At 41.0% G+C, this 18524-nt stretch overlaps 1 long non-coding RNA gene across 2 annotated transcripts; it reads left to right on the forward strand.

The window, feature by feature from the left end:
- Positions 1-7949: 7949 nt before the first annotated feature.
- LOC142170739 (uncharacterized) lies at positions 7950-18102 on the forward strand. 2 transcript variants are annotated; one of them, XR_012700179.1, is made up of 3 exons: positions 8186-8876; positions 10674-10734; positions 11306-18102. It is a non-coding gene; the product is annotated as an uncharacterized LOC142170739 (long non-coding RNA). The 2 variants fall into 2 exon arrangements; XR_012700178.1 differs by lacking the exon at positions 11306-18102 and having other exon boundaries at positions 7950-8876; positions 10674-10934.
- The last annotated feature ends 422 nt before the right edge of the window (positions 18103-18524 follow it).

The following is an 18524-nucleotide window of genomic DNA, read 5'->3' on the forward strand; positions in this document are numbered from 1 at the left end:
GTATTTCTATTATTGTGGCTATGGGTACGGTTCCCGTGGCATGGCCCCAATGCATAATTCCAAATTCGGGTGCACATTTATGTGATCCAAATTCAAATCTCAACAACATTAGATAAAATGTGTTGCGGACTGCGGGTGCATTTATGTGACGTGGTTCAAAACGCGTTTTATGTGACGTTAAATCTTCCTAAAAATTATTAAATAAAAGCGGTTTAAATTTAAAATTGCACCATAGGCCAAAACATGTACTGAAATCAGGTAATAGGCCAATTATAACAGTTGAGCGACCGTGCTAGAACCACGGAACTCAGGAATGCCTAACACCTTCTCTCGGGTTAACAGAATTCCTTACCCGGATTTCTGTGTTCGTGGACTGTAATACAGAATCAACCTTTTCCTCGACTCGGGATTTGAATCGGTGACTTGGGATACCATAATTATCCCAAGTGGCAACTCTGAATTTAAATAAAATAATCCCGTTTCGATTGTCACTTTAAGTTGGAAAAAAACTCCTCTATATCCCCTTTCGGGGGGTGTAGGTAAAAAGGAGGTGTGATAGCTCTAGCGACTCTGCTGGGGATAAGAACCCAAAACTTCTGGTTCAGGGTTCAGAATTCGAGCTTAGATGAATTGTTATATTTGGCTTTATTTATTATCTGATTTTATTACATGTTTGGGCCTAATGTGCTAATTGTCATTTACCGCTTTGATATTGTTTGAATTGTATATAACTGTCTTCTTACGCTACCCCTCTGAGTCTTTTGGAAATGGTGCACACGTTCGCGTGACCCACTTTTTCTGTAGAAATTATACCAAATAGAACGAGGCTGGGCAAGCGACAAGGACGGGTAGACTTTAGTGCTCCCGGTACGTCGTTCCCTCTTCGGCCCCAGTTGTCCGCTCTGGTACCCCAAGTCTAGACCAAAACCCCAGGATTTAAACCTAGAAAAATAGAGCTTCATGCCGGATCCCTAGTAGGAGCGTTTGTTTGCATCATGTGCATTTGACTTAGGGGACTCAACACATGGGTTGGGTCCGTCTAGGACAAGTGTACCCAAATTAAAAGACCATCCTGATGCATCTTACGTGCCACTTGCGTATCTGTCTGTTTTGGCCTGCATGTTGACTGGCTTCTAGAATAGGGAAAGAAAATGAAAAAAAAAGAGAAAAAAGAAAATAAAAAAAAGGAGAAAGAAGAAAAAATAAAAGAGAGTGAGAGGTAGGTATTTGAATTACCCTAAAATTCTGTTGAAATTTTGAAAAAAAAAAAGAAAAGCCATTTCAAAATAAGTCATATTTTTCTGTTGCGTCAAAACGGGCGAACTATGCGGGTTTGATTCTCACCGGATGTGAGATACGTAGGCAAACCTCATCGGTTCCGGCCCACCATTTTCAAAAAATCCAAAAATATTCTCCTTTACTTCCTTCTTTAAAAAAGTCTTTCTTTAAGACCCCAATTTTCTTTTTTTTTTTTAAAAAATCCAAAAATATTTTCTTTTAATTTCTTCTCAAAATCCAAAAATATTTTCATTCTTCTTTCAAAAATTGAAAAGAAAATTCACGATTCAAAAATATTTTCTTTAGAAGTCTTTCTTTCACAATTTTAAAATAAAAGTCCAAAAATTCAAAAATATTTTCTTTTTCTTTAGAAGTTTTTCTTCGAAATTCCAAAAAAGAGGTCAATATTCAAAAAAATATCTCTTTTCTTTAGAAGTCTTTCTTTGCAAAAATTTTGAAGAAGAATCAAAATCCCAACAATATTCCCTTTCTTCTTTATAAGTCTTTCTGTCCAAAATCCAAAAAAGAGTTAGTTTATTTACTTTATTCTTAATCTTCTCGAACTACGCAAGATCTGATTCATGTTCCCACATGATACGTAGGCAACCCACATCAGGTTTGATCAACCATTGAAAAGAAAAATGAAAAAAAATAAATAAAAAAAAAAAGAAAAAATGAAAAACATAATGAAAAATATTGATAATAATAAGGACCGACTGAGTCCATTCTAACATGTTTTGTTTTGAATTGTGCAGAAAGTTGAGGTAGTCGGTTTGTGGTAAGCTGGAAACACAAGCTCCAAGGAAAATAATAACTGACATCGAAGCTGTTACAAGTGCTCAAGAGACTCAGGGTCAGAGGGTTCAACAAGAGTCTACTGTGTTTGAGAAAAATAAAATACTGAAACAGCAAATGACCGAAATGTGTCAAGCATGGGCCAGTGGTCAAGGACAACCTCGTCATGAGTCACAATTTGCTCCACAACAAGAGCAGTACCACTCTCCTGAGTACCACTCGTACTCGTTTGATCTTCCTGCAAACATTGAGAAGACTGCCCGAAAGATGGTATATGAAGAAATGACCTAAAGAGTGAAAAGCTTAGAACAACGGTTGAAAAACATGCAAGGGTTGGCAGGTCAAAATAGTGTTGCCTTCAAAGATCTATATATGTTACCCGATATCCACTTGCCTCCTGGTTTCAAGACTCCCAAATTTGAAAAGTATGATGGACATGGAGACCGCATAGCCCACCTGAAAAGGTATTGCGATCAACTGAGAGGTGCGGGAAGAAACGAAGAATTGTTGATGGCCTATTTTGGGGAAAGCCTTATGGGAGTAGCATCCGAATGGTTTTTGGATCAAGACACATCTCGCTGGTATGTCTGGAATGACATGGCACAAGCCTTTGTCAATCAGTTCCAATACAACATCGACATTGCCCCAGACCGCATTTCCCTTTCAAACCTGAAGAAGAAACCAAGTGAAAGTTTCAGGGAATATGCCATTAAATGGAGAGAGCAAGCAGCTTGAGTTAAGCCACCCATGGATGACCACGAGCTAATCATTGTCTTCCTTCAAGTGCAAGAGCCAGATTACTTTCAAAACATGATGTCCGCAGTTGGCAAATCCTTCTCGGAAGCAATCAAAATGGGAGAAATGGTAGAGAATGGTCTTAAGACAGGCAAAATTATAAGTCAAGCAATTTTTAAAGCCGCAACTCAGGCTGTCCGGGTTGAATCTGATAATTTTAGCGACACAAATGAGAAGGTTGAAGAAATCATGATGACATCAAGGTCGAGAAGAGGTCCCAGGAGAACATCTCGAAGGTATGAGCAGCCTCCTCGAGTTTTCCATGACTCCCCTGAGTAGTATTATCCACCTCAGAACCCTCAATACTCTGTCGCTCCACCTCAGTATGTTGTCCAACCACCAAAACACCCCAGAAGGCGAGCACGAGCATCACGAAATCTCCAACAGCCTCCAAAAAGATTTCAGGTGCCCTATAACCCATATCCAAGCCAGAGGTATAAAGGGGAACAAAGGTTGAAAGATGATTTTACACCAATAGGAGAGTCCTATGCAAGTTTATTTGAGAAGTTAAAACATTGTGGAATGATTGCACCTATTCTTCCAAATCATGTGGACCCACGTGCGAGAAGCTTTGACCCTTCTAAATGGTTTGAATACCATTCCAATGCCCAGGGGCACAATGTTGAAAGTTGTCGGGATTTGAAAAGAGAAATAGAAAGGATGATCCAGGAAAATCTGATTGTGATCCAAGACAGTGACACCCAGAATATCGCGTAGAATCCTTTACCTGCACATCATGATGCACACTTTGTGGGGATGATGCCTGGTGACATGGAGTTTGAGAATCCTCTCGGGAGCTTGCTAACTGAAGTTAATGATGTAGAAATTGGAGAAGGCTCTGCTAATTCTGATGAGCAAATTTGTGGCTAAATGTCAAGCCTAGCAATTGAAAAGTCATTCCCTCTTCACTAGGAAGGAATCTTGGTAGCTCGTTTTGATGTTGTTTCTATTATCTGGGTTATTTCAGGGTTGTAATCCAGATTTATTTGTTTTATTGAGTCAAACCCTTCTATCCCTCCATTATGTTTGTATGAGTCTTGTCTGTCTGTTCTGTTGCTATTTTTATTATTCGGGTTATTTTAGGGTTGTAATTCGGATCTTGGGTTGTTTGTCTTGTTGTCAAATCCTTTCATCCTTTACTCAATAAAACATAGTTTGTCCTTTTGTGTCATTTTGTTCCTAGTTCTTTTCTTGCTAGTTCCAATGACATGACATGCATGCGAAAATTTTGGCCAGATCTTAGAAACTGATTTAATATGGAATTGGATAATTGAAAAAAAGATACTTTTGAGGATGAATAAAGAGTTGAGATACTTTGGAATTGAGGTCGAGTAAAATTCACCTTCAAATCATGGTGAAGATCGGGCTTGAGGATGTTTAATCAATTGAAGTTTGTTGGAAAGTTTGTCATTAATGGATAGAAAGTGTCTTGTGACCACGACACACCAAGAAGACATACATGTTCGTCAATGTTGTGATTGCGAAAAGATACCATGTTTGACGTTCTCGAGGTTGGGAGACCCTTTTTCTTCTACCCAAACACTTTATACCCTTTGTTACCCCTTCTGAACATGTGTTATTTTCTTTGACCACCCTCTTTTGGAATCAAGTTTAGAGTCAGGAGTCAAAAAAAATAAAAATAAAAAAAGAAAAAGAAAAGAAAATTCCATGCCCCAAGAGTACGAACTGGGGCAGCTTTTAGAAAGTTCAAGTGAAAAAAAAAAGAATTGTATTGTCAAAGATCCATGCCCTCAAAAATAGAAGTTGTGGCAAACAAATAAAAAGGGAAAAATAAAAGGAAAAAAAAAGAGAAGAAAAAGAGAAAAAAAGAAAAAGAAACAGAAAGAAAGATGAAAAATAGTTTAGGTCAGATGTTTGAACTACGTTAGACCTGATTCCTTGAAAATAAGGATACGTAGGCAGCCTCACGGTTCGGTCCAGCCAAAAAAAAAATAGAAAAATCCAAAATCCCCAGCATCTGAAACTGGGGCAGAGATTTTTTGAAAGAGTCGATTCCAAGAGTTGTAAGTCTACAACCCTTCATTCTGAGTTTATTTTGATCCTTCATGCCGACCTTTTTATCCAACCCTATCCAAAAACCTTTCAAATAAAGACCTCCCGATATACTTTCAAAAATGCCAAGAGGAGCATGCAATGAGCAACGGTTGTCACGCGACATAGAACACTGTCAAGATGCTCGCACAAGAAAAGTGAAAAAAAAATGAAAAAAAATGAATGAGAGAGTCTTACTAGTTAAAACCTTTACGGGCATTGTAAGGCGATGGTAAGAAGAGATAAATAAATGAGAGAGACTTGTTGGTGAAAATCCCCCGAGGCACCACTAGTCGAAAGTGAGTCGTGAAGCTGATGCAAAGAATTGATATAAACAAGCCCGACTTCAAAGGTCATAAGAATATTAAAAGGGAAGATTGGATTGGTTTGATAGATCAGGCCGTTGAGTCCAAAATACATGTCATGATCATTAAGGCTAGTTATTGAAAAAAAAGAAAAAAAACTCTTACTTCTGTCCTTCCGACAGGGGCATTTCTTGTTGATACTTGTTTCTTTGCATCATTCGTGTCCTCCACTCTGAGTCAATCCTTGTCAAAACAAGCAAGAAAAGATTTCAAAATCTGCTACCGGCTTTTCAGTTGCACAAAGTAAATTTGGCTGGCACACTCAGTTGTTACTGTCAACATGCCCTAAGGATTCATGCAAAGGCGCCCCCAAAAGACTCCTGTCAGCCTGCTGCACAAACAAAGATAACTTGTGATTCTCTCTGACAGACAAATTGCTCAAAGCAGGAAGTCATTCAAGATATTAGAAAAGGTCATCTAAGAAAAGATCTCCAGTTGGGATAATGCTGATTGAGCCAAAAATACAAATGGTATTGGGTGTGAAACATTCAGAGTTGGTGCAGAACAAACGTTTCTTGAGACCGACTCAAGATGATCGAGCAAAAGCCAAGCTTCTCAAGACTCAAGGCCACAAACCGACCACCATTTTCAAAACTGACAAATTTTTCTTTGTATGAAACAGGAACAAAGCAGTGCAAGAAATGTGGTTGAAAAAAAAAAGAAGAAAAAAGAAGGGAAAAGAAAAGAGAAAAAAAAATGAAAATGAAAAGAAGAGAAGAGCCGACAAAGGGAAGTTTCTCAAAATTTTGCCTTTTTCTATCTTGCTCATGTGCATAAAATCTTGTCATTTGGTCGTTACATTTTGCCTCCTAGGATGAAAAGTCCTAGTCTGATGGATCTTCTCCCAGTAAAATCTTAGTCTGATGAATTTTTCTCCTAAGATAGAAGACCTAGTCTGATGAACTTTCTCCTAGGAAAGAAATCTTAGTCTGATGAATTTTTCTCCTAAAATAGAAGACCTAGTCTGATGAACTCTCTCCTAGGATAAAAATCTTAGTCTGATGAATTTTTCTCCTAAGATAGAAAACCTAGTCTGGTGAATTTTCTCCTAGGATACAAAATCTTAGTATGATGAATCTTTCTCCTAAGATAAGAAAACCTAGTCTGATGAACTTTCACCTAGGATAAACGTCTTAGTCAGATGAATCTTTCTCCTAAGATACCAAAAAAAAAGAAGAAGAAAAGGGACCTAGTCTGATGAACTTTCTCCTAGGATCAAAATCTTAGTCTGATGAATCCTTCTCCTAAGATAGAAAACCTAGTCCGATGAATTTTCTCCTAGGATAATAATTTTTTTTTAAAAAAGGGAAGTCTGAATTTGAAAAAAAATGAAAAAAAGGTAAAAAAGAAGGAAGTCTGGATTTTTTAAAAAAGGGTCAATTTTTAGTTTTCTTGAAATCAGGGGCTCCGCCTGGAGAATAGGGTCAGTTTTTACTTTAGTCAAGCTTAGTTTATAGTTTTCCTAGTCTATTCTTTAGTTTACTCTCATCTTTGCATCAATAGTACAAGTGGTTTACAATTTTGCTAACAACTCACAAATCTTCCTAGTGCAAACTGGGGCAGAAAAAATTTCTTTTGTTTTGTCTGTTTTGTTGCAATCAGGTGCCCACCTGGAGAATAAGGGAAAACAACTCAAGTTTCAAGGGAAAGCAGTTTCGAAGGAAGACAATTCAAGTTTCAAGGGAAAATGGTTCAAGGTGCAAGGGAAAACAGTGTCAAGTAACAAGAGAAGACTGTTCAAGGTCAGCAATCAGGCGCCCACCTGGAAAAAAGGGAGAATTCAACTCAGAATGCAATACAGGTCAGCAACAAAAGAAGCTCACGTCAAGAGTGCGAGTCAGCAGTCCGAGATGATCAGCAGAAGTTAATCACAATCCAGAATAAAAAGAAAAAAAAACAAAAACAAAAAGAAAGACAAGAAGTGAATCAAAATGCAGAAGTTAATGAAAGATGTGAGCTGCTCAAGACATGGCTGAGGTCACAAGCTCTGCATGTCTCGTCTTGATTTGAAAAGCTGAAGAAGATTGAACCAACACCTGTAGCTAACAAGCATCAAGATTCAGATCAGGGTCCGCATGAAGAACCAACCAAGACTCCAGATCAAGCTTCAGAAGATTCATAGATAGGAATCTTGTAACTTGTAGTTGATAGGCTTAGTCAATCTTTTTTATTTTTGAATTTGATGTAATAATGGGACTACGGATCGGAACCTCGATGGAACGGCACCTCGACCGGCTCTCCACCTCGGCACATTCCATCATCTCACTCACCTCTGAACTACACGTGGCCTGATTCCTTTATAGCTAAGGATATGTTGGCAGCTCAGATACCAGGGCTCTGTCACATTCTCCTTTCTCTTAGTTTTGGTTTCTTTAAATAAGGGTCGGGTCAAAATACCTGTCTAGTCGTTCTTTGTCCGAAAACGCTTCGCGTTTTCAGTCAAAGAGGGGCAGCTGTAGACATGTAATTTTTGACTCTCCCCAAAATTTTATACCTTTTAGTGTTTAGATGTTGGTTTTAGGCCTAATAACGTCATTTTAAACTTTTTTTTTCATTTTACTTTATTCAATTTAAGAAAATTTAAAAAAAACACAAAAAAGAGTCATGCTTTTAGATACTAGTTTTATTTAATTTTTTTTGGTTACAAAATATAAAAAACATCTCCCAAACTATACATATTTATTTTAATCTAGTTTAACTTCAAGTAGGAAGAGGCTCTATCGAGTAAATATCGGGTAATTAGTGTTTTGTCCTACAATTTTTGATTTAGGTATAGTATCTAATTTTCCTATTTATTACTTTAAAAAGAAATCTATACAAATAAAAACAAAAAAACAAAAAAAAAAAAAAGAAGAAAAGAACGAGACTCAATTATAGTTGGCCATGTGCAGAAACTTGGTCTTTGGGTTGATTTTTATTTTCCTTTCTTGCTTCTTATCCAAAACCATGTACATATGCACATATATTTATCCATAGAAAGAGGATAACAGAAAGATTCTAACTGAAAATAATTCTCTCACTCACATGCTCACGTTTTGGCACTATTCTCACTGACCTCTCCTCCCATACCAACACAATCTATAAAACCAGAATAAAAAGAGAGGGAAGGGGACGGGAAACAAAAACTGAGGGAGGGGAATAACGAAAGGAAAAAAAGAACGAAAAAAGAAGGCAGCAGCCGAAAATAGCTGCGCAAGGAACAATACCCCACCCCTTCGTCATCGTCTTCTTCAACCCCTCCCCATCGTTCTGTTTTCTGCTTCTACCAAAAACGATTCCCCCCACCATGGACTGATCTTCCTCAGTTGTTGAACACCCAAAGAACGACCTCCTCATCTAACTATATTCTTCCATCAACAAAGACCAAAGACCAGCAGCTACACCATAAAAAGCCAACGCCCAACACCGCCCTTGAAGACGCCAAAACACAGACAAAAAAAAAGAAAGGAAAAGAAAGGAAGCAACAGCAGCCAAACAACGACCATTCTGTTTCGAACTTTCAATTTGGAATCCGATGGGGTTCGATTAATGTCGAGGTGTTGTTCGAGGTTCATTCGGCATCCGCGTTTCATTGGCAAAGCTCTGTTTGAGGTCCGTTTTCTAAAACATTGCTCTTAATTAACATGTAATGTTCGTCCTTGTGTATTTTGACATCAAATGAAGTTCTGGTTGTTTTTTACACAATGGTATGCGTATGACTTTTTAGTCTACGATTTTCCTTTTATGATCAATGTGTATGTTTACTCATGAGTTTGTTTGCCTTTTGTGTCGATTTTGATCCGTATTTTTCTGCCTATTCTTGTCTTGAGTCGCATCACAATGCATTCTCATTTTTAACTTCACGGATGTTATGGAAAATGTGATGAATTTGGGGATCAACTTATTAATGTGATGTGGAAGGTACTCCTCGTCTTCTGGTTGAAATTTAGTGAACACCATGTGTGCTCATATTTAACTTCATGCACGTCAGAGAGAATTTGATGAACTTGTTTACCAAGGAAAGTTGGTTTTCTGTTTGGAATAGAATGAGGCTCAAGATTTGGCATAATAAGTGTTTGGTAGGACTTGTGCTCAAGAAGAGAAATTCAACGTATCTATATCGCCTAATTCTGAGCCTAATGATTGGGGAATGCTGTCTATGCATACTATGTATAGTTCTCATGGTTGGGATTCTTATTCTTGGGGTTTCTTGGCTGAGGCTAATGAAATTGATATTGTGATTCTAAAAAAAATGAAGTTATGTGCTGGTTGGGAAGTATTTCTATTATTGTGGCTATGGGTACGGTTCCCGTGGCATGGCCGCAATGCATAATTCCAAATTCGGGTGCGCATTTATGTGACCCAAATCCAAATCTCAACAACGTTAGATAAAATGTGTTGCGGACTGTGGGTGCATTTATGTGACGTGGTTCAAAACGCATTTTATGTGACATTGAATCTTCCTAAAAAATATTAAATAAAAGCGGTTTAAAGTTAAAATTGCACCATAGGCTAAAACATGTACTGAAATCAGATAATAGGCCAATTATAACAGTTGAGCGACCGTGCTAGAACCACGGAACTCGGGAATGCCTAACACCTTCTTCCGGGTTAACAGAATTCCTTACCCAAATTTCTGTGATCGCGGACTGTAATACAGAGTCAACCTTTTCCTCGACTCGGGATTTGAACCGGTGACTTGGGACACCATAATTATCCCAAGTGGTGACTCTAAATTTAAATAAAATAATCCCGTTTCGATTGTCACTTTAAGTTGGAAAAAAACTCCTCTATATCCCCTTTCAGGAGGTGTAGGTAAAAAGGAGGTGTGACAATTATTGCTGGCTTGTAACTGGGAGTGGGTGGTACGCCTACCATAAGATATGATGAAATGGGAGCGGGTGGTACGCCTACCACAAGATATGATGAAATGGGAGCGGGTGGTACGCCTACCACAAGATATGATGAAACGGGAGTGGGTGGTACGCCTACCACAAAACATAGTGAAATGGGAGCGGGGGGTACGCCTACCACAAGATAAGTAAAATGGGAGCAGGTGGCACGCCTGCCACGAGATATAGGAAATGGGATCGGGTTGCATGCCTGCAACAAGATGTGAAAAGAAAGTGAAATCTGCCTTTGTTTTCCTTATTCTTGTTAGTGGTTGGATTTTGATTCCTTTATAATTCTCTTGATATCATGTTTTTACCTGTTATTCCCTGAAGCATGTTTCTCCCTTCCAACTTTACTTGTTTATTTCTGTATTTCTTTTCCGCTGTATATATTTGCACTACGTAGGTTTATTTAGTAGTCTATCCTAGCCTCGTCACTACTTCACCGAGGTTAGGCTAGACACTTACCAGCACATGGGATCAGTTATGCTGATGCTACACTCTGCACTATATGCAGATCTCGGAGCAGCTTTTGGATCGTAGTTATAGGCTACCTTCAATCCACGCGGAGATCCAAGGTAGACCTATAGGCGTCCGCAGGCCCTAGCGTCTCCCTTTATCCCTATTTCATATTTTATTTTCCCTTTATTCAGAAAGAGTGTACTGATATTTTCTTCAGACTTTGTATGTAATAAATCTTAGATCGTCTGTGACATTGTGACACCATGTTTTGGGTGATTAAGGCTTGAGTAATTGTAATAGACATAGATTTCAGATATCTTATTGATGTTTTCCACTTTAATTTAAAGTTTCGCTGTTTATACGTTATCACCTTATATTTGTTAAAAAGGAATAATTGGACAATGAAGTAAGAGTTAAAGGATTGGCTTGCCTAGCTCACATTAGTAGGCGCCATCACGACTCTCGAGGGTGGAAAATCCGGGTCATGACAAGTTGGTATCAAAGCTCTAGGTTACATGGGTCTCACAGTTCACAGACAATCTTAGTAGAGTCTGAGGGATTAGTACAGAGACGTCTGTATTTATCCCCCAGAGGCTATAGAGTTAGGAAAATTTTTGCATTTATTCTTTCATGTCGTGCAAATTGGTTTCTCAATGCTAATTGAAATTCTACTCTGTTCTTTCGCAGATGGCGAGAACACACACTTCCTCATCCACTGACCAGCAACCCGAGCCCCCAGCAGCAGCTCCCACGAGGGGTAGAGGGTGAGGCCGAGGTCGTGCTAGAGGCCGAGATAGGGGCAGAGCTCAGCCTTGAGCAGCAATACTAGCAGCGGAGCCTCAGGTTGATTTTGATGATGAGGTTCCGGCCCCAGCAGTTCTGGTAGGCCTAACTCAGGTACTAGAAGGGTTTATTGCTACCCCAGTTCTTCAGGATGCTCTGGTCCGTCTAGTGGGCCCTATGGAGAGTGTCACCCGAGCAGACTTGCTTCCTGTAGTACTAGCTGTCTCTCAGGCTGGAGGAAGAGCCCAGACTCCTGCTACTAGCACTCTAGAGCAGGTAGCTCCCCAGTTTCAGACTCCAGCGGTATAGCCAGTTGGAGCAGTTCAGCCGGGTGTGGTAGCTCAGACTGGTGATGGAGCAATTATGTTTGCCGATGCTTTGTGGAGGTTGGATAGGTTTACCAAGCTCTTCACTACTACTTTCAGCGGTGCATCTTTTGAGGATCCCCAAGATTATCTAGATAGCTGTCACAAGGTTCTCAGGAACATGGGGATAGTTGAGACCAATGGGGTCAATTTTGCTACTTTTCGCTTGTCTGGATCTGCCAAGAATTGGTGGAGAGATTATTGCTTGAATAGACTAGTCAGATCACCAACTTTGACCTAGGAGCAGTTTACTCAGCTATTTTTGGAGAAGTTCCTCCCTATCACTCAGAGAGAGGCCTATCGGAGGCAGTTTGAGTGTCTCCAGCAGGGTTCTATGACTTTTACCCAGTATGAGACCAAATTCATCGACCTAGCTTGTCATGTTCTTGTCATACTTCCCACGAAGAGAGAGAGGGTGAGGAGGTTCATTAATGGACTTATTCAGCCGATTCGTCTTCAGATGGCTAGGGAGACTGGGAGTGAGATATCTTTTCAAGAGGCGGCCAATGTGTCCCGGAGGGTTGAGATAGTTTTGTCACAGGGAGGTGGTCATGGGTCGGACAAGAGGCCCCGTCATTTAGGAAGATTTAGTGGTACCTCGTCTAGAGGTAGGGATTCGTATGGTAGAAGCCATCATCCTAGGCCTTTTCAGTCAGCACTTCAGGTTTCTTATGGTGTTTCGGGTAGCCATGGTTCTTAGATGCAGTATTCTGATCAGTAGTCCTACAGTGCACCATCAGCTCCTATCAATGCATCGTTGCTTCAGAGTTTCCAGGGTCGTCAGCCCCAGCAGCCAAGGGCTTGTTTTACTTGTGGCGACACTAGACACAATGCTAGGTATTGCCCTCGAGCACCGAGTAGCTCTCAACATCAGGGTTCCCGTGCCATAGTTCAGGCACCAGGTGTTCCACAGCCCGCCCAACCATCTAGAGGTGGGGTTAGAGGTGCTAGAGGTGGAGGTAGAGGTATTAGAGGTGGAGCTCAGGCCGCTAGAGGTAGAGGCCAACCAGCAGCAGGCCGTCCCAAAGATGTAGTTCAGGGGGGTGGGGCCCAGCCCCGATGTTATGCTCTTCCAGCCAGGCCCGAGGCTGAGGCTTCTGATGCAGTTATTATAGGTACAGTTCTGGTTTCTAGCAGAGATGCTTCCGTTTTATTTGATCCAGGGTCTATGTACTCCTATGTGTTAGCTTATTTTGCACCGTATCTGGTCATGCCTCGTGATTCCTTGAGTGCCCCTGTATATGTGTCTACACCGGTAGGTGATTCTATTATGGTAGATCGAGTCCATCGCTCTTATATAGTCGTGATTGGGGGTATTGAGACTCGTGTCGATTTGTTGCTTCTAGACATGGTTGATTTCGATGTCATATTAGGAATGGACTAGTTATCACCTTACCACGCTATCTTGGACTATCATGCCAAGACTGTGACCTTAGCCTTGCCGAGTTTACCTCATTTAGAGTGGAGAGGGACTCCTGGTCATTCTACCCCTAGTGTCATCTCTTATGTGAAGGCTTCGGCGTATGGTCGAGAAACGGTGTTTGGCCTATTTGGCATATGTTCGTGATTCTAGTGCCGAGGTTCCTTCTATTGATTCTTTGCCTATTGTTCGTGAGTTCCCTGAGGTATTTCCTTCAGACCTGCCGGGTATGCCACCCGACGGGGATATTGACTTTTGCATTGATTTAGCTCTGGGCACTCAGCCCATTTCCATTCCGCCGTATCGTATGGCCCCGCCTAAGATGAAAGAGTTGAAGGAACAGTTGCAAGACTTGCTTGAGAAGGGTTTTATTAGACCTAGTGTTTCGCCTTGGGGTGCGCCGGTGTTGTTTGTTAAGAAGAAGGACGGATCGATGCGAATGTGTATAGATTACCGGTAGCTGACCAAGGTTACAATCAAGAATAAGTATCCATTGCCGAGGATTGATGATTTGTTTGATTAGCTTCAGGGTTCCAAGGTATTTTCGAAGATTGACTTGAGATCTGGCTACCATCAGTTGAGGATTAGGGCATCCGATGTCCCCAAGACAGCTTTTCGCACTCGGTACGGGCATTATGAGTTCTTGGTGATGTCATTCGGATTGACAAATGCCCCAGCAGCTTTTATGGAGCGTATCCTGATCGGCAGTATGATGATCCCCATTTGTGTGTCCTTAGAGACATGGTGCAGCACGGAGGTGCCAAGCAGGTTACCTTAGGTGATGATGGAGTTTTGAGATTGCAGGGTCGAGTTTGTGTTCCTAATGTGGATGGTCTTCGAGAGTTGATTTTAGAGGAGGCCCATAACTCCCGGTACTCTATTCATCCGGGCGCCGCGAAGATGTATCAGGATTTGCGGTAGCATTATTGGTGGCGGAGAATGAAGAAGGATATCATTGCATATGTGGCTCGGTGTTTGAATTGTCAGCAGGTTAAGTATGAGCATCAGAGGCCTGGTGGTTTGTTCCAGAAGATTGAAATTCTTGAGTGGAAGTGGGAGCGGATCACTATGGACTTCGTTGTTGGACTCCCACGGACTCAGAGGAAGTTCGATGCAGTGTGGGTTATTGTTAATAGGCTGACCAAGTTAGCACATTTCATTCCTATGGCAGTCTCATATTCTTCCGAGCGATTAGCTAAGATCTATATTTGGGAGATTGTTTGTCTTCATGGTGTGCCCGAGTCTATTATTTCGGACCGAGATACGCAGTTTACCTCGCATTTCTGGAGAGCAGTTTAGCGAGAGTTGGGCATACGGGTTGAGTTGAGCACAACATTTCATCCTCAGACGGACGGGCAGTCCGAGCGGACTATTCAAATTTTGGAGGATATGCTCCGAGCTTGTGTCATTGACTTTGGAGGCTCGTGGGATCAGTTTTTGCCTTTAGCAGAGTTTGCCTACAACAACAGCTACCAGTCGAGCATTCAGATGGCTCCTTACGAGGCTTTTTATGGTAGGCGGTGTTGGTCTCCAATTGGATGGTTTGAGCCGGGAGAGTCTCGGTTGTTGGGTACGGAACTGGTTCAGGATGCCTTGGACAAGGTCAGGATCATTCAGGATAGGCTTCATACAGCTCAGTCCAGGCAAAAGAGTTATGCCGACCGCAAGGCTCCTGATTTGGCATTCATGGTCGGTGAGCGGGTATTGCTTCGAGTGTCACCTATGAAGGGCGTGATGAGGTTTGGGAAGAAGGGCAACCTTAGCCCTAGGTTCATTGGCTCGTTTGAGATTCTTGATCGAGTGGGAGAGGTGGCTTATAGACTTGCATTGCCTCCGAGCTTATCAGTCGTACATCCAGTATTTCATGTGTCCATGTTTCAGAAATATCATGGCGATCCATCCCACGTGTTAGATTACATCACTGTTCAGTTGAACAAGGACTTGTTTTATGAGGAGGAGCCGGTAGCTATTCTAGACCGGCAGGTTCGTTAGTTGAGATCGAAGAGTTTTCTTTCTGTTCATGTTCAGTGGAAAGGTCAGCTTGGCATTGACCTGGGAGTCCGAGTCTGATATGCTGAGCCGTTATCCCCATCTTTTCCCCGACTCAGGTACTTCCTTCTTATGTCCGTTCGAGGACAAACGGGTGTTTTAGAGGTGGAGAATGTGATGACATCACTTGTTTTTAAAATGAATTATGTGTTCCGAGGCCTTAAAAACCTCTTCTAGTATCACCTCGATTTGCTTGCACAGTCCGGGCGCGAAGCCGGAAAGCCTTTATGTGAAAATATGTGAAAAATGATAAATTTTGACTTAAAATGCATTTTAGTTGACTACGGTCAATATTTTAGGTAAACGGACCCGGATCCATGATTTGACGGTCCTGGAGGGTCCGTGAAAAAATATGGGAGTTGCGCGTATGCCCTGAATCGAATTCCGAGGTCCTAAGCCCGAGAAATGAATTTTTAAAGAAAATTATTTTCTGGAAATTTCTATGAGTTTTGGAAAAGAAATGCATTTAGAATTATATGGTATCGGGCCCGTATTCTGGTTCCGGAGCCCGGTTCAGGAGCCCGGTTCAGGTCTTATATGTGAAATAAGATAAGTCTGTGAAATTTGGTAAGAAACGGATGTCATTTGACGTGATTCGGACCTTAAATGCAAAATTTGTTGTTTTAAGAAGTTTTGAGAAATTTCATTGATTTTGAGGTTTAATTCGTTGTTTAAGAGGTTATTTTGGCGATTTGATTGCACGGATAAGTTCATATGATATTTTTGAGTTAGTACGTATGTTTGGTTTGGAGCCCCGAGGGCTTGAGTGAGTTTCGGAAGGTTTTTGAACTCATAAAAATTGCAGGTTCTTCAGTTTCTGGTGTGCTGGTATTTTCTTCTTCGCATTCGCGGGAGGACCCTTGCGAACGCGATGAGTTATTCATGTTGAAGGAAATTTCCTTCTACGCGAACGCGAGACCCAGGTCGCGAACGCGAAGCTTTGGGGGGTCTTCCCTTCGCAAACACGGGCCTGGTATCGCGAACGCGAAGGCTTATGAGCCTAGGTATGGGGAGGGGTATTATACCTACGCGAATGCGACCACCTGGACGCGAATGTGAAGGCTCGAGGAGTTAGTGCTCCGCGAACGCGAGCCCATTTCCGCGAACGCGAAGGTCTCTCAGGCCTAGCTCATCGGGAACGTGATGAGCCTGTTGTGAATGCATAGACCAAATTCGCCCAGTTATTTTTAAGTTCAAAAACAGAATGCATTACGAGAATTTCACCATTTTTCATAAACTTCATCTTCTCCGCACCTCTTGGGAGATTTTTGAAGAGGGACTTTACGATAGCTTCATAGGTATGTAATCCTAAGCTCGTTTTCTTTCATTTTTATCAACACCCACTAGATTTTTAGGCCTAAAACATGAGATTAAGGGTAAAAAATTAGGGATTTGGGTAGAGTTAGGGCTTTTTGGTTATTTGGGAATTTGACCTCGTTTTGGGATCGGATTTCAAAACAAATTATATATTCGGGCTCGTGGGTGAATGGATTATCGGGTTTTGGTCTGAACCTCATGTTTTGACAAAGCGGGTCCGGGGTCGATTTTTGACTTTTTGGGAAGAATGATTAGAAAGCTATAATTAAGTATTGGAATTGGATTATTTAGTGTTTATTGTTGTTATTAAGTCGATTATGTCTAGATACAATTGATTTGGAGCCGAATTCAAAAGGAAAAGTGATGTTTGAAGCTTGAGTTGGCCGTGGAAGTTCGAGATAAGTGTTTGGTCTAACCTTAGCTTGAGGGATTAGGAGTTATGTCTATTTGCTACGTGTTAATTGTGGAGTACGACGTATAGGCATGGTGACGAGTATCTATACGCAAGTGTCAAGCATGCCCGTGAGTCTTGTGTTATAAATTTTTATGACTCCGTTGTGGTTTATTGTGCCTCCCATGTTATTTTGATATTATTGTTCCCTTGCCGGAATGTTGTTGAGATATTATTGTTCCCTTGTCGGGACTCCTCGTGATTATTGTTGGCTTGTAATTAGGAGCGGGTGGTATGCCTACCACAAGATATAATTAAATGGGAGCGGGTTGTACGCCTATCACAAGATATGATAAAATGGGAGCGGGTGGTACGCCTACCACAAGATATGATGAAATAGGAGCGGGTGGTATGTCTACCACAAGATATGATGAAATGGGAGCGGGTGGTACGCCTACCATAAGACATAGTGAAATGGGAGCGGGTGGTACGCCTACCACAAGATAAGTAAAATGGGAGCGGGTGGCACGCCTGCCAAGAGATACAGGAAATGGGATCGGGTTGCACGCCTGCAACAAAATGTGAAAAGAAAGTGAAATCTGCCTTTGTTTTCCTTATTCTTGTTAGTGGTTGGATTTTGATTCCTTTATAATTCTCTTCATATCCTGTTTTTACCTGTTATTCTTCGAAGCATGTTTCCCTCCCCCAACTTTATTTGTTTATTTCTGTATTTCTTTTCCGCTGTATATATTTGAACTGCACAGGTTTATTTGGTAGTCTGGTTCTAGCTTCGTCACTACTTCGCCGAGGTTAGGCTAGACACTTACCAGCACATGGGGTCGGTTGTGTTGATGCTACACTCTGCACTATGTGCAGATCCCGGAGCAGCTTTTGGACTGTAGTTGGAGGCTACCTTCAGTCCACGTGGAGATCCAAGGTAGACCTACAGACGTCCGCAGGCCCTGGCGTCTCCTTCTATCCCTATTTCTTGTTTCATTTTCCCTTTATTCAGAAAGAGTGTACTGATCTTTTCTTCAGACTTTGTATATAGTAAATCTTAGACCGTCTGTGACACCAGGTTTTGGGTGATTAAGGCTTGAGTAATTGTAATAGACATAGATTTCAGATATCTTATTGATATCTTTCACTTTAATTTAAAGTTCCGTTGTTTATACGTTATCGCCTTATATTTGTTAAAAAGAAATAATTAGACAATGAAGTAAGTAGTTAAAGGATTGGCTTGCCTAGCTCACATTAGTAGGCGTCATCACGACTCTCGAGGGTGAGAAATCCGGGTCGTGACATTTGTATTAACACAAACGAATAGAAAAAATAGGAAAAGAAGCCAAAAAAATAGGAAAAAAGATAAATAGCAATCGCTCATCCATGGAAGATGTCACATCAACTTTCTTATTCCCAACTTTTTATTTTACATATATATAAGTAAGAACATTCCAATTGAAAATAAAAATTTTACACAAAGCATTGCTTCTTTTCTCCTTTGAAATGATTTGTCTAAACTTATCCAAAAAATAAAAACTCATGCAAAAAACCACACGAATGATCCTCTTCAGAAATCCG

This window comes from Nicotiana tabacum, chromosome 16 (assembly GCF_000715075.1).
Source record: "Nicotiana tabacum cultivar K326 chromosome 16, ASM71507v2, whole genome shotgun sequence".
NCBI lineage: Eukaryota > Viridiplantae > Streptophyta > Magnoliopsida > Solanales > Solanaceae > Nicotiana > Nicotiana tabacum.